This window comes from Cupressus sempervirens, chromosome 2 (genome assembly GCF_028749045.1).
Source record: "Cupressus sempervirens isolate cs-2001-9-10 chromosome 2, ASM2874904v1, whole genome shotgun sequence".
NCBI classification, from domain to species: Eukaryota; Viridiplantae; Streptophyta; class Pinopsida; order Cupressales; family Cupressaceae; genus Cupressus; species Cupressus sempervirens.
Genome location: NC_143119.1, coordinates 190,413,554 through 190,434,229, shown reverse-complemented (window position 1 = coordinate 190,434,229; position 20,676 = coordinate 190,413,554). Strand labels below are relative to the sequence as shown.

Below are 20,676 nucleotides of genomic sequence, written 5' to 3'. Positions count from 1 at the left end.
TTCCAGAAGTGAAATGTAATGTTTACAGAAATGTCTTGTTGGCTCATGATCCAAGTCTTGTTGATGATGTCCATATATGCTTCTGGTTTTTTTTCAAACATGGACTGTGCTTCCTCTTTGGTACATATTTGCATCCTTGGATAATAGGGAATTTCAAAAATTTCCATCATTGCTTCCTCTCCCACTAATGCAACCATTCCTTTAAAATTATTAACTGTCCTGGACTGTGGATTATAGTGTTTCCTACACTCTACCATTATCTCATTGTACTGGATGGGTGGTGGGAATGCAGCTGCATGACAAATACCACTTCTCATGATGTTGACTGCCAGTGGATAAGGTAGGTGATCCTTGGTTCCATACATTATCTTCATCAATCTTCTTATGCTCAAGTGTTCAAGGTTGGTATCACTAACTGTCTTCCACATGGACGACATCTGAGACTCAGGATAATAGCTCTCCATAAGCATCTTCAAATTGTGCCTTCCTTGCTATTTCTCCCTTGTTTGCAGCCATGATCATGTTGAAAGCTACAAATTAACATTTTATATTGATAAATGATAAATCTTATTAAGGAACTAGCTTCAGACTTTTGTGTCCTTGATTTTACTGTTGTGTTGAATCTCTATAGATTAGAAAATCAAACATTTTAAGCTTGTAAATGAAGTTTATAACCAAATACAACAGTTTGAAATTCTGAGGACAAGTTTGAAAAAATTGGGTCTTTAGAGAGGTCAGAAGACAAGTTTGAAGACATGTCTCATGATCTGGGAAAACAAACCCATAGAGCATGCAAAATGTAATCCAAATGTCTGCCCAATGATCTGATAATGGAAATCATCATCTAAGAGATGACTGCTCTTCAATACTTAGATTAAATGTGTTCCAACTAGTTTAGATTGCATGATAATTTCTGTGGATGTCTCATTATTAAACTCTCTTATAGACCAAACCACTAGATGCTTACTGATTGTAAGTCTTGGCTTGCATGGTTGAGTGACATAGTTATGAACTTAACTTAAATGATTACTTTCACATTACTATGCATTCATTGATTATATTGATGTAATGTTGGTGGTTTGAACATCTTAAAGTTTACCTTAGAAGATTGCACTAATTTTGTGGAGTTGGCAACAAGACAAAACCTAGTAGACTCATAAGGATATCCATGATACGTTGCATCCTTGTAATATCCCCTTCTCCACGCTAGGCCTTATGGCGCCTTGTTGGTCTATCTTTCCATCTAGATAGGCTAACGGCATTAATTTTTAGGATGCCAGCCAGTCACGGGATTCTGTTGGGTTTCGTTGGGGAGATATTTAAGTGTGGAGCTTCCTGTAGTTAAGTCACTTTATTTTATAAAGTTACTTTATGACTTAAAGTCACTTTGACTTGGTCACTTTATGACAAAAGTAACTTAAGTGACTAAAACACAAAATAGGCTTTTATCCCACATTGCCTAGTTCGTATTTCTCCTCATATCGAGGTTTTAAAAGCAAGGAGCTACATTGGGATTCATGCCATGATATATGATATTGATAAAATACAAACAGGTTGCTTAAATGTGACTGTGCTTTCTTAAGGACGAAACCCCTTAAGAAGTTTAGAAAGCTGGATGTAGCCCCAATATGCCTTGTCAGAGTACATCAGATTCAGGTATGGAAAGAAAAGAATAATAGTGCTCCATTAGTTCCCACATTCAATAGTAATTGGTTGACAGTATTGGTGCATTATTTCTATAGCAGTCGGTTGGCAGTATTTGTGCATAATTTCTATATAATTGTTGGTAAGGCAGTATGATCAAGGGTCTGCTATAAACGAAGGGGTGAGACGTTGTGCAGCAGCAAGAGTGGTAAAAAATACATATTGATACGTGAGCAGGGCAGACCCAGTTGGGCCATCCCTGTGGTAGACAATGGAGTGTACAACAAGTTTCGATGAACTGTGATAGTAGTGAAAGGCACGACAATAACAGATACAGTCGAGTGGCACTCATAGCTTTCACCAACAGTCACACCCAGGCTGGAGATCTGAATGCAAAGAGGCTGGGGATTAGCATGATGTCTTAGTGATGGAATGGCAAGCCGCAAGCTCCATCAATCAGCAGGTGTGTATGATTTAGCTACCGCAAGGGACCAAGGGGACCGCGGGTTAGACATACCAACTCCCAAGACCATTTTCAGCAGTTGAGACGGGTACCATAGTGGTCATAAACTCAGGCCATACAGGTCTAACTAATCGGAGGGGCAAGAAGAACTCATCCATTATCATGCACTCGTGAATGAAACAGGATACGTACAGCATTAACTAGGTGCAAGTGTTATCGAATTGCATTTGTTTATGTAAATTTCCAGATTGTGAATTCAGACCAATATAAGTCAATTCCTAATACTAATGTTAAAATCCATTCTGGAAAATGAAATGTGGAAATTGAATGATTGACTTATTGTGTTTAAAACATATTGCAACATATGAGTTTCTCTTGAATATTTTCTTCACTACATTATTGTTTGGTCATGTTGCAGGGGAATTAAGAATTCTATGATCCACCGTTTGCTTTCACTTCTAACAATAAGTTAAGTGTGATTGGTTCCTTCTCTTGTTGTCCAGTTTTGGATCTTTACAATCCTAGAGTAGAAGTAGAAATAGTTTAGATCCCCAAGTTCAACTTCAACTTCATATGCATTTGATTTTGCAAGTTGAAAGTCGTAACAATTATTTGCACTCAATTTCTATATCATTGTAAATCAAGTTGATAAAGTCTAGTAAACTAGCGTAAGTGCCTTTGTGATACTAGCATATGACATAATTTCAATTAAGTCTTCTATTATAAGGAACCTTGGAGTTAATTCGATGATCTTTCTTTGCAACCTATTAGAAGGAACCTTGGAGTTAATTTGATGATCTTTCTTTGCAATCTTTAACATTCATGGCATCTTTATTCAAGGGAGGTTTCAATATTTGATGTTTCATCTTAAAGCATTGAGTGTTTCATCTTGATGTTGTAGTGGTATAAAACTCATCAACAAAGCCGAATGCCATTTTCCAGTAAGCAAATGTTCCTTACTTGGTGGTGAAAGTTGTTTTCAATTGATCTTCCTCTTCAACTATTACTTGGATGTATCTTGAATATCCATCTACTAAAGACATCATTTGTGATCCATTTACTATGTGTAACAGTTTGTCCAGTGATCGCAGTAGATAATTATATTTCTTTGATGCCTTGTTAACGTTTCAAAAATCAATAAACAACATTATTTCTCCTTTCTTCTCTTAAGAGATACTCTGCTATATATTCTTCCTCTTTCATTTTTAATTCTTCAAATCTAGCCTTATATTTTTGTAGTTTTGCATGTTTGACTTTGTCATCTCCTTCATAAATACCTTTCAATTTGACCCATATTTCTTTTGCAGTCTTATAGTGCATAATTTTAGCGAATTCATTATTAGCCAAACCACATAACAAAGCATTCCTAGCCTTAGCATTATTTTCACAATCTTTCTCTTTTGCAGCATCTTTCAAGGGAGCTTTAGGTAAAGTATAACCATTTTCAACTGACATCGCGGCATCGTAACTTATAGAGGCAATATAGCTCTCCATCCTGATACTCCAAAAAACATAGTTAATCCCATCAAATAGGGGTGCCTTATTGGAAGATGCTCCTAAATTGGCCATGTGCTCTAATCATAGGATCTACTTAGACTGATTACATCTTGTGGCAAGAACTTGCATTGATACCAATTGCAGAACACAATTACACTACTAAGAAGGTGTGGGTGAATTACGAGTGTATAATAACCTTTGAACCAATTTAAATTCGCTGACCAATCTATTTTCATGAGCATCTCTTCATATAAAGCCAACCTAAAAAATAAATAGAATACATTGTACAAGAGACAATGCACAAGATGTGACGTGGGAACCCAATGCAGGAGAAGACCACCAATGCAAAGACTACTAGAAGGCTAGAAGTTATTGTCCTAATGTAGTCTCACAAATCTTTTTGTCCAATTACACCATTAAGGGCTCCAGCCCTAAGGAGCAATAGATTGTCTCTTTGAGAACTCCAACTCTACAATATTCAAAGGTCCTAACCCTCACAACTTCTCAATTTGTTAATCTTTTGGACAATGAAATGATTGTCAAATTCAATACAAGCTTTCAGCCTGAATTCAATCTTGAACATCTATATAAGATTTAGGGAAGAGTCTGTAAATGATTTTGGTGACTATAGTGCACTTTATGTTAAATTTTAGTAAACTATAAAGTGTAAATATTCTATTTTGACCCATTTAAAGTGATTTTTAGTCAATAAACAATTAGATATGCTAAATAGGAAGTTTAAGTTGCTCAACTCAATTACATGTCTTTTTTCAAAAATGCTTCATGCAATTGAATACATAGAGTAGGGTTGTGCACTTGAATGGAAAGATTGACTAAGGCAAATGGAAAAGCAAGTCATTTTAAACATGTAAAGGGCTTCCAAGAGTCCAATTACATGAAGACTTCCTTTTACGTGAAAAAACGTTGCATGTAATTGCACTCGTAGAGTGCAATTTGCATCAAAAGACTCCAAACATGTAATTGCTAAGTTTTAAAAACATATGCAATGACCTTTCTAGAGTCTGATTTGCATGTAAAGACACATTTCCATCCTAGACGTCACATGTAAATGGCCTCCTAGAGTGCATTTTGCACTAAAACATGACATTTCCAAGTCATTTTAAATATGCAATCACTCTTTTAGAGTCCGATTTGCATGGAAAGTGTGTTATACATGCTAGGCATTGCATCTAATGATCCTCAGGGTGCAATGTGCACTTCCAACTCAAATACATGCTTATTTTAAATGTCTTTGCATGTTTAGCATCTGATTTCGTCCCACAAGCAAAACGTTCGAGTTTGAGGAAGAAAAATTACATGCAATGGCACCAATAGAGTGCGATTGGGCATTTAGATGCATGTAAATGCATTTGAAATCCATGTTTTTGCCCATTACATGCCTGAACATGTCATGTAATAGCAGCAAAAGGGCAGATCTTTCTCTAAAAATGCCCAAAGACAAGCAAAAACGTCCATGTATATGCATTTGGAGGGCACGCTTTAGCATTTGAATGCATGTATATACATTTGAAATTCACGTTTGACACCATTTCAACCAAAAATGGCTCATGTAAATGCATTTGTAGGGCACGTTTTTCTCTAAAAATACCCAAGGATATGTATTTACTTAAAATGTTTTGCATTTGAAGGGGATTGAAGACCACATTTTGGCATCTACATTAAAAAACTCTCATGCATTTGACCTTGGGGATCATGATTTGCAACTTTGAATTTGTCAAAGGCACTTAGTTGCTGCATGCGTTTGCATGTGGAAAGCCTGATTTTGGAGAAGACTTGTTCATCTAAACTTCTCTTTCCTCCATTTTTGGATCATTCAACGCCAACTAAGTAGAAGGTTTTAACTTTGCTTGTATTTCTTACTTGTTTTGCTACATTATTGCATTCTTTGGCTCGTTTTTGTTCATTTGTTCAAATCCAGCCCATTTCTTTGCATTTTGTCTTTAAATAAGTGTGGAATCTTCTCATTTGCAAATGTTAAACCTCCTCCAAACTCCAAAAACAAAATTGCATGTAAAGGGATATCTTGAAGTTTTTCATGTTTAATTCAATTGCAAGAGGTATGTTTTTGTTTTGTTCTTTGTTTTTCTTGTTTTTTTGTTGCTTGTTTTGATTTCTTTTTTGGAAGAAAGTTGAGGATTCCTACCTGGGAATGCGAGTGCATATACATGCTTTCACCTTCCATGCCAAGCCATACGTCATCCATTCTCCAACACATGCAATTATGTCTGCCGAACCCGATTACATGTTTATCTCAAGTAAAGATGATTCAATTTTTACCACATAATTACCTCTAGAGAACCCGATAATGGTAAAAGGTCACACTTTTAAATACGAAAGCGATCATTTTCACACATCCATATGCATCCAATTTGCAGTCTTGGTGTAACATACTAATTTTCTAACCAAATTTTAATCTCAAATCAAACTAATTTCACAAATAACAGATTTCATTTCACATGACATTGATTTTTACCAACTGATTATAACTGAAAGAAACTCTTTTCAATCTATCATACATATTCAGCTGGATTTCCGAAAGACAAAAAGAGATATTTATCTATTGCTTATAATTTGATTAATTCTAAATATTCAACTAAAAATAAAATAACGGCTAATCATATCATTTGAAGCAAAGTACTTATAGTAAATGATTTCTCCAAAAAAAATCTATCTATTCTTTCAGAGATTAAAAGTGAAAGAAAACATATAGTATAAACAGAAGAATCTCTTTAACCTATTGTCCAAGCCTCAGCATTGGTGAGAGGAGAAGCATTGACATAGGCTTAACCTTCCAACTGTGGACCATTACTTATCCCCACACATTCTAAATTAATAGAACAAACCTCCCTATCTTGGGACCGGGCTTGGAATGTTCATAAGCCCAACCATCAGAGTAATCAGGTGGGTTGAAGTCCCAACAGTTATTCTCCAAAATAACTGAAGCGTTTGGACAATAAAAAAAGATCACATGTTAGGTACATCTGCCTAAATTCTACCCTGGCCAAGGATTTCAAATTGGGGCTACAAACCCGATCTCCACCACTCAACTTGACAACTTTTACATAATTGGAACATGCATGAGCTATTATAGTATTTTTTTAGCATATTATTTGTTTGTTATGATTCCTTTCTTATTTGTGCAGACTCTCTACACCTCACTGTTCGGGCCATCATGTCGGTGATTCCTAGGTGCTCACGAGTTCATATCCACAATTTTTGCTTTACACCTCTTCACCTAAAAATGCATCATTGCTGGTGAATTCCTCGGTGTTTGGTTACATGATTTCATTTCCATCTTTGTGTGATATAAACGGATATATATTTTAAATTCTGAATCTAAGATATTTGTTACACAGGATTGATATGCTAAAATAACATCAATGATTATCAGATTCCATATGTTATAATCTAAATGTTATTACTTTGAACTCGGTCTGAAATAAATAGAGTTCATCATTATGGATTCTATGCATCAATACACAAAAGATACGATTGGTGTGATATATGGAAAGAAAATGCAAACATGTTTTTGTGGTATATGCATTTGGTTCTTGTATTCTACATGAAACCCGACAAACTTAGCATTAAAGAAAAATATACACAATGGAATTATACGATTCAACAGACTCAGCATTAAAGGAAACACAAATGGCAATACTTGGTTCGACAGTATTCTTACTCGACTCCATGGATATGTCCTTGAATGCTCTGAGGTCAATTAAGCAGACTCCACTGTTGATTTTGATTTCCGCAGGCAAGGAACGTGAGAGAGAAAAGAAAACAGAGGTGCAGTAATTTCAATCAGAAATAAATTTGAGTTACTTAGAGAGCCACCAACAGCAATGAGGAAGAATGAAAAAGTGTCTTGTAATACAATTATGAGACTGTATAATATAGAGAAGAGCTTGACTCTACGGCTTCCTTCAGTTGCAAGAATCCATTCAAAAGCCATTCAAATTGATTAAAGAGAGAAAAAAAAGAGGGAAGAAAAGAAGAAAAATAAGAAGTTAAAGAGTTTTCATTATTATTTTATTATTATTATATATTCTTATCTACGTTCATGTGTATGTATTGATAAGGTGGCATCATTAGATTATAATTTATAATATATTGATGCCACCTTAATTTTATATACATATGTTCGTATTTGAGTGTATAATAATGATTAAATAATAAATTCTTTAATAATTCTTTTAAAGGTAAGAATTATGTTTATTTTATATTATTTATTATAATGTTCCTTTTATAGCTCATGCGATTCCACCATGTAACATGTTGTCAAATCCTAGTAACCTTGCCAAGGTAGTCTTAGGTCAAACCTGTCGATTTTTGTATTTGGCCCTATCCCGGAAGGCCTTACAGTTGGGCACTTTGCATGTAAATAGTTGTTTTATGAATAAAGAGTTGCATTGGGTATTAGATCTTGTATTTGTGTATCTTGTGTTGTGTTTCCATTATGTGGTAATTTGTATGGATCCGGATTACCTCTAGTAGGGGTACCCTCCGATTCTCGCTGCATTAGCTGTTATCAGAGCACAGTTGTTCCTGAGTGTGTAGACCGAGTGCCAAAGTTGAGGCAGTTTGCACTAGCACTTGGTGAAGGTTGATCTTGTGGAGCTGATTGATCTTCTAGATTTGTGGATTTATTGCTTTGGGTTTGCAAAGGATCTTGAAAGATGCCTTCAAGAAGGTTGCACCCTAAGGCAATTGATAATCTTAGTGATGCTATGGAGGAAAGGATCTTAGAGAAAGATTAAAGCAGAATTTAGATCTGAGATTGCATTGATGAAGAGTGACGTGATTGGTAAAATTATGAGTGCTATAGGTAGTGTGCCTCGGCCTGTGGGTACTGAAGATGGTTATGAGGAGGTTGTTGAAGACTTTGAAGTTGCTGGATTGAGTGGTGAGGACAGAACTGATCGTGTGGAGAGACCTATGGCAAATAGGGCTCGTCAGTTTGCTAGGTTTGGATCTCTGTTGAAGTTAAAGCATAAGATGGAGGTTTCTAATTTCTCAGGTACTTCAAGTCATGAAGACCTGATTGATTGGATTGGTGAATTGGAAGACTACTTTGAGCTTGAGGATATTAAGGATCCACTTAGAGTAAGGTTGGCACAAACTAAGTTGAAAGGACATGTTGCTCTTTGGTGGAAAGAATTGCAAAGAGACAGAGAGGAGGAAGGTGAAATGAAGATCAATAAGTGGAGATTGATGGTAACTAAGTTGAAGGCTAAGTTCATTCCTACTGATTATGAACTTGAGTTGTTTAAGAGGTTGTAGAATCTGAAGCAGAAAGATAAGACAAATGAAAGATTATACAGAGAAGTTCTACAAGTTGACTATTCGGTCTGAAGGAGAAGGTAGCTCGGTACATTAATGGTTTGAGATTCATTATCCAAGATGAGGTTGGTTTGTGGAAGATTGATTCACTTGAAGATGCTTATCAGTATGCCCTGAAGGCCAAAGATTAAATTAAAGAGGAAAAGTCAAGGTAATGCTAGAGGGAAGGAGAAGTAGGATAGCTCGGCAAAAGCTAAACCAAGTGATGAAGATGGACCAAAACCTATTGACTAGAAGAGAACAACAAGTAGAGGTGAGTTTAAGGGTACTTGCTACAAATGTGGAGAAGTAAGCCATAGATTTTATGAATGTCCTAAAGCTAGTGATAGAAGAATTGCTGTTGTGAATGAGGTTGAAGATCATGATAGTCAACCTGAGCAAGGAGAGAGTTTGCTAGCTCGGCGAAACTAGTTGGTCAGAGGACATTGGACTCTTGTCAGAGGACTAGTTTGTTCAAGACTCGTTGTAAGTCTGGTGGTAAAGTCTGCGATGTGATTGTGGATGGTGGTAGTACTAATAAAATTGTTATTAAGGAGATGGTTCAGAAACTTGGTTTGAAGAGAATGAGACATCGTTATCCATATAGGATTGGTTAGTTGCAAGGTAAGCATGCTTTGGAAGTGAGGGAGCAATGCCTTGTTGATTTCCAAATTGGGTAGTATAAGGATCAAGTGTTTTGTGATATTGTGGACATGAACAATTGTCATATATTGCTTGGTTGACCTTGCCAGTATGATTGCAGGGTTGTCCATGATTGTGTCAAGAACGTGTTTTCAATTGTGAAAGGTGGAAGGAAGCATTCCCTAATTCCTTTGCAGAATGAAGAGCTCAGTAGGAGGAACCTGAGTATTGACAGGCAAGTTGAATTGAACGATTTTGAGGTGGTTGGAGATCAACATGGAAAGTAGACTTGTAGCACACCAAGGATGGATGTGAAGAAGCAAAAGGTCAAGTGAAAGAGCGTACAAGTTGAAGACTTGGAGGATATGTATGTGAAGAATCAATTTGGGATTTATGTGTTGAATCCCAGAAGATGTTCTTCTAGCTACTAAGAACATCTTTTTGAACATGGGGTGTCTGATGTAGGAGCATCCTTGGTTGGCTAGCAATCTTTTATGATGGTATGGTTTGACCTTGGAGTTGGAGGACTCGATCAAAGGATGAAGTGTGATTTGGTCGATACTGAGTTGGTTTGGTTGTTGTGTTAACCGAGTAACTCGGTTAATGAGGACGTTCGGTGAAGCTTGGGGCACTCGGAAGATATTGGCATCTCGACAATAGTGTTTCTTGAGTCAACTCGGTCAATGAAGGGGCTCGGTTGCTTCTAGAGGACTCGATACATATTGGTGCTGGGTCAATGAAGGAACTCAATTAGGTCTGGTGGAATGCCTGAATTGTCTGTGAGTTGACTCTTAGCATTTAATTTGTGTATGGGTATTTAATTTGTGTTGTAGCCAACTTGTGGCTTATGCAAACATTTAATGTAAGGCTTTATTTTAATTTGTAATGGGCTAGGCCGACCTGTGGCTTAGTTGGGTATAAGTAAGCAGTCTTGTGGAGTCTTTAGTCATGAGTCATCCAGCTTGGAGAAGAGGATGAAGTGTAGGAGCGAATTTTGAGAAGGGCTAGTAACTGAGGCTTGGTAAACCAGGAGATTGCTTGGTAGGCTTGTGATGTAATGTCTCTTTTTTGTATGTACTTCAAATCGCTCTTAGTTTCCAATTGAAGATCTTATAAATAACTTCAAGTATGTGTTCTATACTTGGGAATATGTAGAATTAGTATTTATTCTCAAGAGTTTCCAAATTCTTGATGATCTATACACATATAGGGAATGATAACTTCATATATAATATATATAATTAGGAATCTTTCCTAATTATATATTAGTTTGTACTACTCTTTATTATAGGTTTATACCCCTTCTACCTTAAGTAAACTAAGCTTGCAACTTATTAATATCCTCTTATAATAATGACCTTTGATTATTAATGTTATATACTTCTTATATTAATTCGCTTGGTTTCCTTAGCATCGGTATTTGATGGCATAATACTGCACTTACTTGCCTTTACCAATTTCGATGTTAGGGCCACGTTCAGTACATCCCACGGTTTCTAGGTTAATGGATGTTAATGCACCCAACTTCGCACTTCCCATGTCCAACTTTATGCCTTTATGTCCATGTAATTTGGTCAATGTCTTTTTATTATTATTATGGTTATCGATGTGAAACCTCAATCCTTGTGTATGAATGTTGGCGTCTTATGTCACTGGTGCACTGCGGTCGTACCTTCCTATACTGACGTGGAATCCAATAGAGATCCTTGTACATGTTTGGTGTTGATTCTTCGTTCTGTGCTTTGGTGCCAATCCGCAATGTCCTTCACAATCCTTTCTCACCCTCATAAATACTGTTGACAATGAGATGGAGTGGACGTGTCCTATGCCATGGTTTATGTTTTGTCGATTTGTTTTATTGAATGTGTTATTTATTGCATTAGTTATGTATGTTAAATATATATTGGATTTGTATATAGTAAGGATACTTGTAATGTAATTTATAAGAGTTATATTTAATTGAAAAAGTATTTGTAATTTATTTGTGAGTTGAATTATATTTTGGGTTAATTATTAAATGCAAAATATTTGTAATATAATTATTAGAGAAAAATGATTAATATATTTTTGTATCAATATTAAATGATAAAATGATCAATATATTTTGTATCAATATTAAATGAGTTTAAAGAATTTATAATTACATTTTGGCTAATTAAGGGGATATGACATGTGAGCACAAGTTGAGAAGTGTAGTGTGGAGTTGGATTTTGAGAAATCTTGCAGAACTGTTTTGTATTTGTTTTTTCTGTATTTGGCCCTAACCTGGAAGGCCTTACAGTCAGGCACATTGCATGTAAACAATTGTTTTATGAGTAAGGAGTTGCATTGGGTATTAGATCTTGTATTATGTATCTTGTGTTTCTGCTGTGTGGTTATTTGCAAGGATCCGAATTACATCCAGTAGGGGTACTCTCGGATTCTCGCTGCATTAAGTAGCCACTTCCACACTCTTCAGAAACTCCTGTATATCTACGTGTGAGATATTGGTATCTTTCATGTTTTGATAATACAAAGTGACTTGTGAAGGAGGCATGGAGTTGTTATACCGATCATACTGGTACTTCATTTTTAGTTTCTCTTTAACTTTACTTGGAGTGATATCCTCTATCATTACAATTGTGTACATACAAGCATGTCATGTCCCCTTTCTAGTGACATAATTTTTACCAGGGATTTGCCTATCATTGACTCTCGTAGGCAAGTGATTTGGAAAGAGAGTCATTCTGTTGACAGATGATTACATTCTTGTACTTTAACTTTATAAAGTTATTTATTTAATTTTATAAAGTTAATTAATAATAAAATACATTATAATAAGTTATTATAATAAATTGTTCTGGAAATTTCCAGCGGTTTCTCAAAAAGTAAATAAATAGAGGGTAGGGGGCACCCATTGAAGACAAGCAGTTTTGTGGATTCGACTTCTATTACAGTTGGAGCAATTTGTAGTCATTTGGTTTGCAAATTCTCGAGTTATCTTTGGGAACGAAAACTCCCATCAATAAGCAATTTTGAGGGTGTGAGATATCACCCGAATTATTGCAAATCTGGAGGTGACATTACAGTCATTTCATCAGGGCAAAATTCGGGCCTAAGGCCAGTTACAAAAAAAAGAAGACGCTATAAGGAGATTGCCGTAGTATAGGATTTGCCTGCGTTCTTCAATAGCCAGGATTGAGAACGGAAAACTCCCATTTCAGCCCGAAAACAGCAGTTCAGAGTATATATGGTCAACGATTTGCATTAAAGATTGGACGCATTATTTCGAGAGACAGACCGAAGGAGCTAACAGAATCAGTAATCGCACAAGGGTTAGATTTATCGCGAATTTGTCTGGGTCACCCGATTTCGGGATCAGGATTACAGAGGGCGGAGGCGCTTTTGGTTTCTCATATCAGCTTCAATTTCCCTTGCAACTAGCAGACTCGAATTCCAACAGTTCGGGCACCTTTGCAAGTCGTGATTTGTTTTAAAAATAATCACAGTCGGAAACTAGTCCGGAAATCCATCACGGGTTCCAATCATACAAATCGTAGGTCAAAGTATTAATTCGCCGGGTGAAATATAGTTCATTGCAAAATGATTTTGATCAGACTTGGTGGAAAGCCAACATATAGTTCGATTTACATTAAGCAAGAACGACTACAGAACCCGGCTCAATATAGAACCGGCCAGAATTGGCACCGAAATTGAAGAAATCGTGCTCAGGTCTGAACAGAGGGTGGTGATGAATTAGCGGCATCGGTTTTTCCTTCACCAACCGGGTTATGATATTGTTCCTGTCCAGTCCAGGTCTGTGATTAGACATTGAAAAATTTTAATTGTAAAAAAAAAATTCTTCCTTGAATATCGATGATATTTGTTGAATCTACATTACTTGGTGAATCCTATTGGAAATAATACAAACTGAAGGTTACATGACAAGTGTTTAATGAATTGTCCTAGTTCATTATTATTTTTTTTAATCCATATAGTAGGGGTTATTTCAGTGGTATCAGAGCAGTGTTCCTGCCATCCTGTTGGGTAGAATATTTTTATGCAACCATATTCCAGATATTATATTCGCAGGGAAAAATTACTTAGGGGCAGAGATATGGGTGAAAGACAGTCACAGAGTCCACCTAGATTTCCCAGAGTTGATGACGATGAAACCAGAGAATTTTACAGAATCATGACTACCGGACAGCAGGAAATAGCTCAGTCACTACAAGCTTTGACTACCATAATGGAGAGAGTTGTTCAGCCTAGGCTTCAGGAACAAGGAAGAGGTACACCTAATCATGATAATAGAAGTGTGGCAGGCTCACAGGGTGCTCCTAGGCGCAGATCATGGACAAAAAATAGGCCTACTCGGCCCACTTTCCTAAGGGAGGAAGCTCAGGAGATAGGGGAAGACGAATTGCCAGATGATTTTCAGGATGATCTCAGAGCTGCTACTACTGAATGGCAAGCATTACCCCCGCATGTGCGTGAACTATTGAACTTTGATCGCTATCTGAACCAAAGGAGAGAGCATATGAGGAGCAACCGACAGAATAGGAGGTCAAGAGGAGGTCATGATAGTGAATTGCAGCGAGTTGTTAGCAAACTTACTTTACCAACTTTTGATGGCAGTGGTCAGATGACAGCACAGGCTTGGGTTCATAAGTTGGATACATTCCTGGCATTGAGGCCAATGTCAGAGTTAGATGCCATCAGATATGCCACTTTGCATTTGGAGGAAGCAGCTCATGATTGGTGGTCACACGGGATGGTTACGTTACAACACAACCAAGTAACATCTTACCAGGACTTTGTGGATAGATTGGTTGAGCATTTTGATAAGAAGGATCCAGAGATTTATTTCCGTGACCTCGCTCAGATAAGACAGTCAGGCAATTTGGAGGTTTATATTAGTGAATTTCAGAGGTTGTCAGTTATGATACAGGATGTGTCTGAGAGACGGTTGGTTATCCTATTCATAGAAGGATTGTCTGAACCGCTTAAGGGGTGGATTAAGGCATTTGATCCACCAACACTTCAGGAGGCCATGAGGAAAGCGCGGAGTATGGAGCTAACAACATTTTCTAGTAAGTTCACTCCCAAGAGTACTTCTTCTTTTAGAGACAATAAGAAGTTTGATAAGAGTAAAGGGAAGAATATTGAAACCAAAGGAAAATCACCTTTGGATGCAGAAGCATTAAACGATTTGCGCAGAAAGAAACTATGCTTCTATTGCAAAGGCCCATATGACAGGGACCATGTTTGCCCTCTAAGACCTAAAGGAAAAGCCAACAGAGTTATGTGGGCATATTACGAAGGGTTAGATTTCGACAGTGCAGCAAATGAGGATGACCACAGTAGTTCAGAACCAGAAGGAGAAACAGGAAATTTAGAACAAAAGGAAGAAATTGAGTTACATCTACAGCAGGGGCGTTTGACTAGTATTCAGCAAGAGGGATCTTTTAGGTTATGTGGTGTTCTAGCAGGACAGAAAGTGATCACATTGGTTGATACAGGTGCCACACACAATTTCATTGATGCACGATTGGTTGAGCGTCGTGGAATCAAGACGGAGGAGTTTGAGGGTCTCCGAGTACAGGTTGCCGATGGATACACTCTTAAGTGCAATAGAATGGTCAGAGACATGCCTTTACGTCTGAATAATTATGAGTTTAAAACAGATTACCATGTGGTCAATATGGGCGACTTGGATATAGTTTTGGGTATGGCATGGTTACGTTTATTGGGCGAAGTCACTTTCCGTCTCAAGGACATGGAGATCAAGTTTGAGGTAGATGGGAAGCAGCATGTGTTGAGAGCTATCAGGAATAGTGATATCCGAACTATTTCTCTCAGAAGATTGGAAAGGTTGGTGAGACATAACAATATTGAATGGGCAACTGTGTGTACTCTCATGCCTACAAAGGAGGAACAACAAAAGACGGAATATCATCCAGACATCCAGATATTGAGGGAAAAGTATAGTAAGGTATTCAGCGATATTCCACCTGGAACACCACCTGATAGAGGGATTGAGCACATCATCGAATTAGAAGAAGGAGCTAAACCAGTTATGATCACTCCATATAGGCATCCAAAGAGGCTCAAAGACGAAATAGAAAAAACCATCAAGGAGCTTCTTGCAATGGGACACATTAGACCTAGTAAGTCTCCTTTTGCTTCTTCAGTAGTTTTCGTAAAAAAGAAAGATGGTTCTCTACGGATGTGCATTGATTACAGAATGTTGAATAAGAAGACCATTAAGAATAGATATCCTATTCCACGGATTGATGAGCTGATAGATGAACTACATGGGGCATGCTACTTCAGTAAGATAGACTTGAGATCCAGTTACCACCAGATTAGAGTCAGAGAACAGGACATAGAGAAGACTACATTCAGATGTCATTGTGGACACTTTGAGTTTGTAGTGATGCCAATCGGGTTGACCAATGCACCAGCTACTTTCCAGTCCACCATGAATAAGGTCTTCCATCATCAGCTGAGGAAATTTGTGTTGGTTTTCTTTGATGATATCTTGGTTTACAGTCGGACATGGCATGAGCATATGGAGCAATTAGAGACAGTATTGAATACCTTGCAGGCAGAATCCTTGTACGCCAAAGAGTCCAAATGTGATTTGGGCATGACTGAGTTGTTATACTTGGGTCATATTATTAGTAGAGGAGGAGTACGGATGGATCCTGATAAGATTCGTGCTATTGTGGAGTGGCCTATTCCTGAGAACCTAACTCAGCTAAGAGGATTCCTTGGTTTATGTGGCTTCTATCGAAGATTTGTTTGCGGATATTCACGACATGCAGCTCCTATGACAGACTTGCTTAAGAAGGGAGCTTTTGTTTGGACAACAAAGGCACAGGCTTGTTTTGACAGATTTAAGGAGATCATGACTTCATGCCCGGTACTAGCATTGCCCGATTTCTCGAATCCATTTGAACTTCAGTGTGATGCCTCAGGAGATGGTATTGGGGCTATTTTGATGCAGGACAAACACCCTATTGCATATGAAAGCAGGAAACTCCGTGGGCCAGAGAGAACATTCAGCATTTACGACAAGGAGATGTTAGCTATCATGCATGCATTAGCTAAGTTCAGGCAATATTTAGTAGGTGGGAAGTTTTGTATAAAAACTGACCACAACAGTTTGAGATATTTCCTTGGGCAAAGAGATCTCAATGATAGACAGTAGAAATGGGTGAGTAAGCTACAGGCATACGACTTTGATATATCATATGTTAAGGGCACTCAAAATGTGGTAGCAGATGACTTGTCACGAAGGCCGCATCTTAGTACGATGATTGAGATCTCTGAAGATTGGAAGCACTTGATTATTGCAGAATATGTTAGGGACTCTTGGGCATCTGGGATAGTTGATGGGACAATTGTTGACACTAGGTATTCACTTGTAGATGACTTGATCATTTACAAGAGCAGGATCTTTTTAGTCCCAGGATCGAAGGTGAAACGGTCTATTATGAGGGCTCTTCATGATTCACCCATAGCTGGTCATCCCGGGTACTTTAAAACATATAGACAGGTGCGGGAACGGTTTACATGGAAAGGACTCAAGAAGGATGTACTGCAGTATGTTCGTGAGTGTTCTGTTTGTCAACAGAATAAACAGGAGCACACCTTCCCAGCAGGACTCTTACAGCCACTTCCCATTCCGAGATAGAAGTGGGAATGCATATCCATGGATTTCATTACAGGATTGCCCAAGGCTCAGGGACACGATTACATTTATGTAGTGGTGGATAGACTAACGAAATATGCTCACTTTTTTCCCATCACCACGACTTATACAACAGTACAGGTAGCTTAGGTATTCTTCAGAGAAGTTCTCAGGTTACATGGGATACCCCGTAGTATTGTCAGTGACAGGGATAGCAGATTCTTGAGTCATTTCTGGAAGGAGGTGTTTCGATTATGTGGCACTGAGCTCACACCCAATACTAGTTATCACCCACAGACTGATGGACAGATGGAGATAGTAAACAAGTGGGTGGAAGGCTACTTGAGGAACTACATGGCTGATCAGCAGAAGGCATGGGTAAGATGGATTTATCTGTGTGAATATTGTTACAATACCACTTTTCACATGTCAATTCAGATGACACTTTTCCGAGCATTATATGGGTATGATGCACCGAGCTTTGTTGACTTGCTGATGGGGGATGTCCGGGTTCCACGTGCCGAGGATTTGATTCAAGAAAGTAAAGACATTATTAGAACTCTTCGGGATAATATCGCTCGAGCATAGAATCAATATAAGCAATATGCAGATCAAAAGAGAACTGAGAGAAGCTTTGAGGTAGGTGACATGGTTTACCTCATGCTTCAGCCCTTTCAGCAATCTACTCTTAAACGGAGTGGGTCAGAAAAGCTTAAGCCTAGATATTATGGGTCTTTCAGGATCACTAGACGAATAGGGGAATTAGCTTATTAGCTTGAGCTTCCAGCAGATAGCAAAGTGTATAATGTGTTCCATGTGTCGCGCCTCAAAAAGGCGCTGGGACAGAATGTGGTACCTTCTACAGTATTACCTCCTTTGGATGATGAAGGGAAATTGATCTTAGTGCCAGAATTCATTTTGGAAAGTAGGGAAAAACAGCTCCGCAGAAGGGTAATCAGAGAATATTTGGTTAAATGGAAAGATCTACCAGTTAAAGATGCCACTTGGGAAAATGAAACAGTTTTGCAGCATCCAGCTTTGAGATTGCTTGAGGACAAGCAATTTCAGGAAGGGCGGACTGTCATGTCCCCTTTCTAGTGACATAATTTTTACCGGGGATTTGCCTATCATTGACTCTCGTAGGCAAGTGATTTGGAAAGAGTCATTCTATTGACAGATGATTACATTCTTATACTTTAACTTTATAAAGTTATTTATTTAATTTTATAAAGTTAATTAATAATAAAATACATTATAATAAGTTGTTCTGGAAATTTCCAGTGGTTTCTCAAAAAGTAAATAAATAGAGGGCAAGGGGCACCCATTGAAGACAAGCAGTTTTGTGGATTCGACTTCTATTATAGTTGGAGCAATTTGTAGTCATTTGGTCTGCAAATTCTCGAGTTATCTTTGGGAACGAAAACCCCCATCGATAAGCAATTTTGAGGGTGTGAGATATCACCTGAATTATTGCAAATCTGGAGGTGACATTACAGTCATTTCATCAGGGCAAAATTCGGGCCTAAGGCCAGTTACAAAAAAAAGAAGACGCTATAAGGAGATTGCCGCAGTATAGGATTTGCCTACGTTCTTCAATAGCCAGGATTGAGAACGGAAAACCCCCATTTCAGCCCGAAAACAGCAGTTAAGAGTATATATGGTCAACGATTTGCATTAAAGATTGGACGCATTATTTCGAGAGACAGACCGAAGGAGCTAACGGAATCAGTAATCGTACAAGGGTTAGATTTATTGCGAATTTGTCTGGGTCACCCAATTTCGGGATCAGGATTACAGAGGGCGGAGGTGCTTTTGGTTTCTCATATCGGCTTCAATTTCCCTTGCAACCAGCAGACTCGACTTCCAACAGTTCGGGCACCTTTGCAAGTCGCGATTTGTTTTAAAAATAATCACAGTCGGAAACCAGTCCGGAAATCCATCACGGGTTCCAATCATACAAATCGTAGGTCAAAGTATTAATTCGTCGGGTGAAATATAGTTCATTGCAAAACGATTTTGATCAGACTTGGTGGAAAGCCAACATACAGTTTGATTTACATTAAGCAAGAATGACTACAGAACCCGGCTGAATACAGAACCGGCCAGAATCGGCATCGATATTGAAGAAATCGTGCTCAGGTCTGAACAGAGGGTGGTGATGAATTAGCTACATCGGTTTTTCCTTCACCAACCGGGTTATGATATTGTTCTTGTCCAGTCCAGGTCTGTGATTAGACATTGAAAAATTTTAATTGTAAAAAAAAAATTCTTCCTTGAATATCGATGATATTTGTTGAATCTACATTACTTGGTGAATCCTATTGGAAATAATACAAACTGAAGGTTACATGACAAGTGTTTAATGAATTTTCCTATTTCATTATTATTATTATTTTTAATCCATATAGTAGGGGTTATTTCAAAGCAACCGTGAGATAAAAATTCCACAACATAACTACATCTTCAAAAGGAGGATTCCTTGTGTGTTTTTGAGCGTTCAAGCATGAAGTATAGAGCTTTTGCATGAAAGGTAAGGCTGGAAGTTATTGGGACATCAAATGGATGTGAATGTTTTGAGCTCAAAAACATGAATTTTTATGGTGAAAAACCCCAAAGCAAGCGTTTGGAATGCTTAAACAAATATGGACAGAAAGGATATAATATGGAAAATGCATGGAAATGGATGGAAAGATGTCTAATTATAATAAGATTTTGTGTTTCCATCATAAGTAAATATTCAAGGACATGTAAGTGACCACCTTCACGAGCTTTTAAGTCATTTGACAACGGCACCTAAAGTAAAATGTGTAGAAGTTGTGAAAGCCGACTTCACAGTTCGCTAAGATCACTTGCATGCAAATAACCTGCTGAAGAGAAACCGAACAAGGAAAGATAAGGCTTGGAGAATCTCAATGGTGTGAGAGAAATTATATTCCAACAATGAAAAATGAAATTGTTGTACAATATGATATGCAAATACACTAGGAAAGCCTGTTTATAAAGGCCTCTAGGAAGCTTCTAGAATGAGCTAGAAAGCGCTAGGAGATAAGTATGACAACTAAGCATATGTCTAAGAAAAGTGAATTACCCTTCAAGAAGGTGCGAGGATAAGTATGACAAGGTGTTGACAATGCGTACACAAACTTCTATGTTGTCAACAAGTCAATACATAAAGGTATGTTAACTCCTAGGTGACAACTAATAAATAATGCATTTATCCTAAGTAAACTTAAAGTAAAGTGTAAATAATAATAATTTACACTAACACCCCCCCTTAAGTGCAACTTAGGGGAATGCACTTAAGCTTACAAAAAGCTAAGATGAAATGCAAAATGGGTCTTGACGACGAGGCCATGTTAGGTACCTATGTACAAATGCAATAAAATGCAATGCAATCTCTATAAACCGGAGA

General features: G+C 37.7%; 1 protein-coding gene across 1 annotated transcript in view; it reads left to right on the top strand.

Moving 5' to 3' along the window:
* LOC149571718 (uncharacterized) overlaps positions 1 to 20,676 on the top strand; it is a 217,332-nt gene that overhangs the window by 147,699 nt on the left and 48,957 nt on the right. The gene's annotated exons all lie outside the window — the stretch shown is intronic.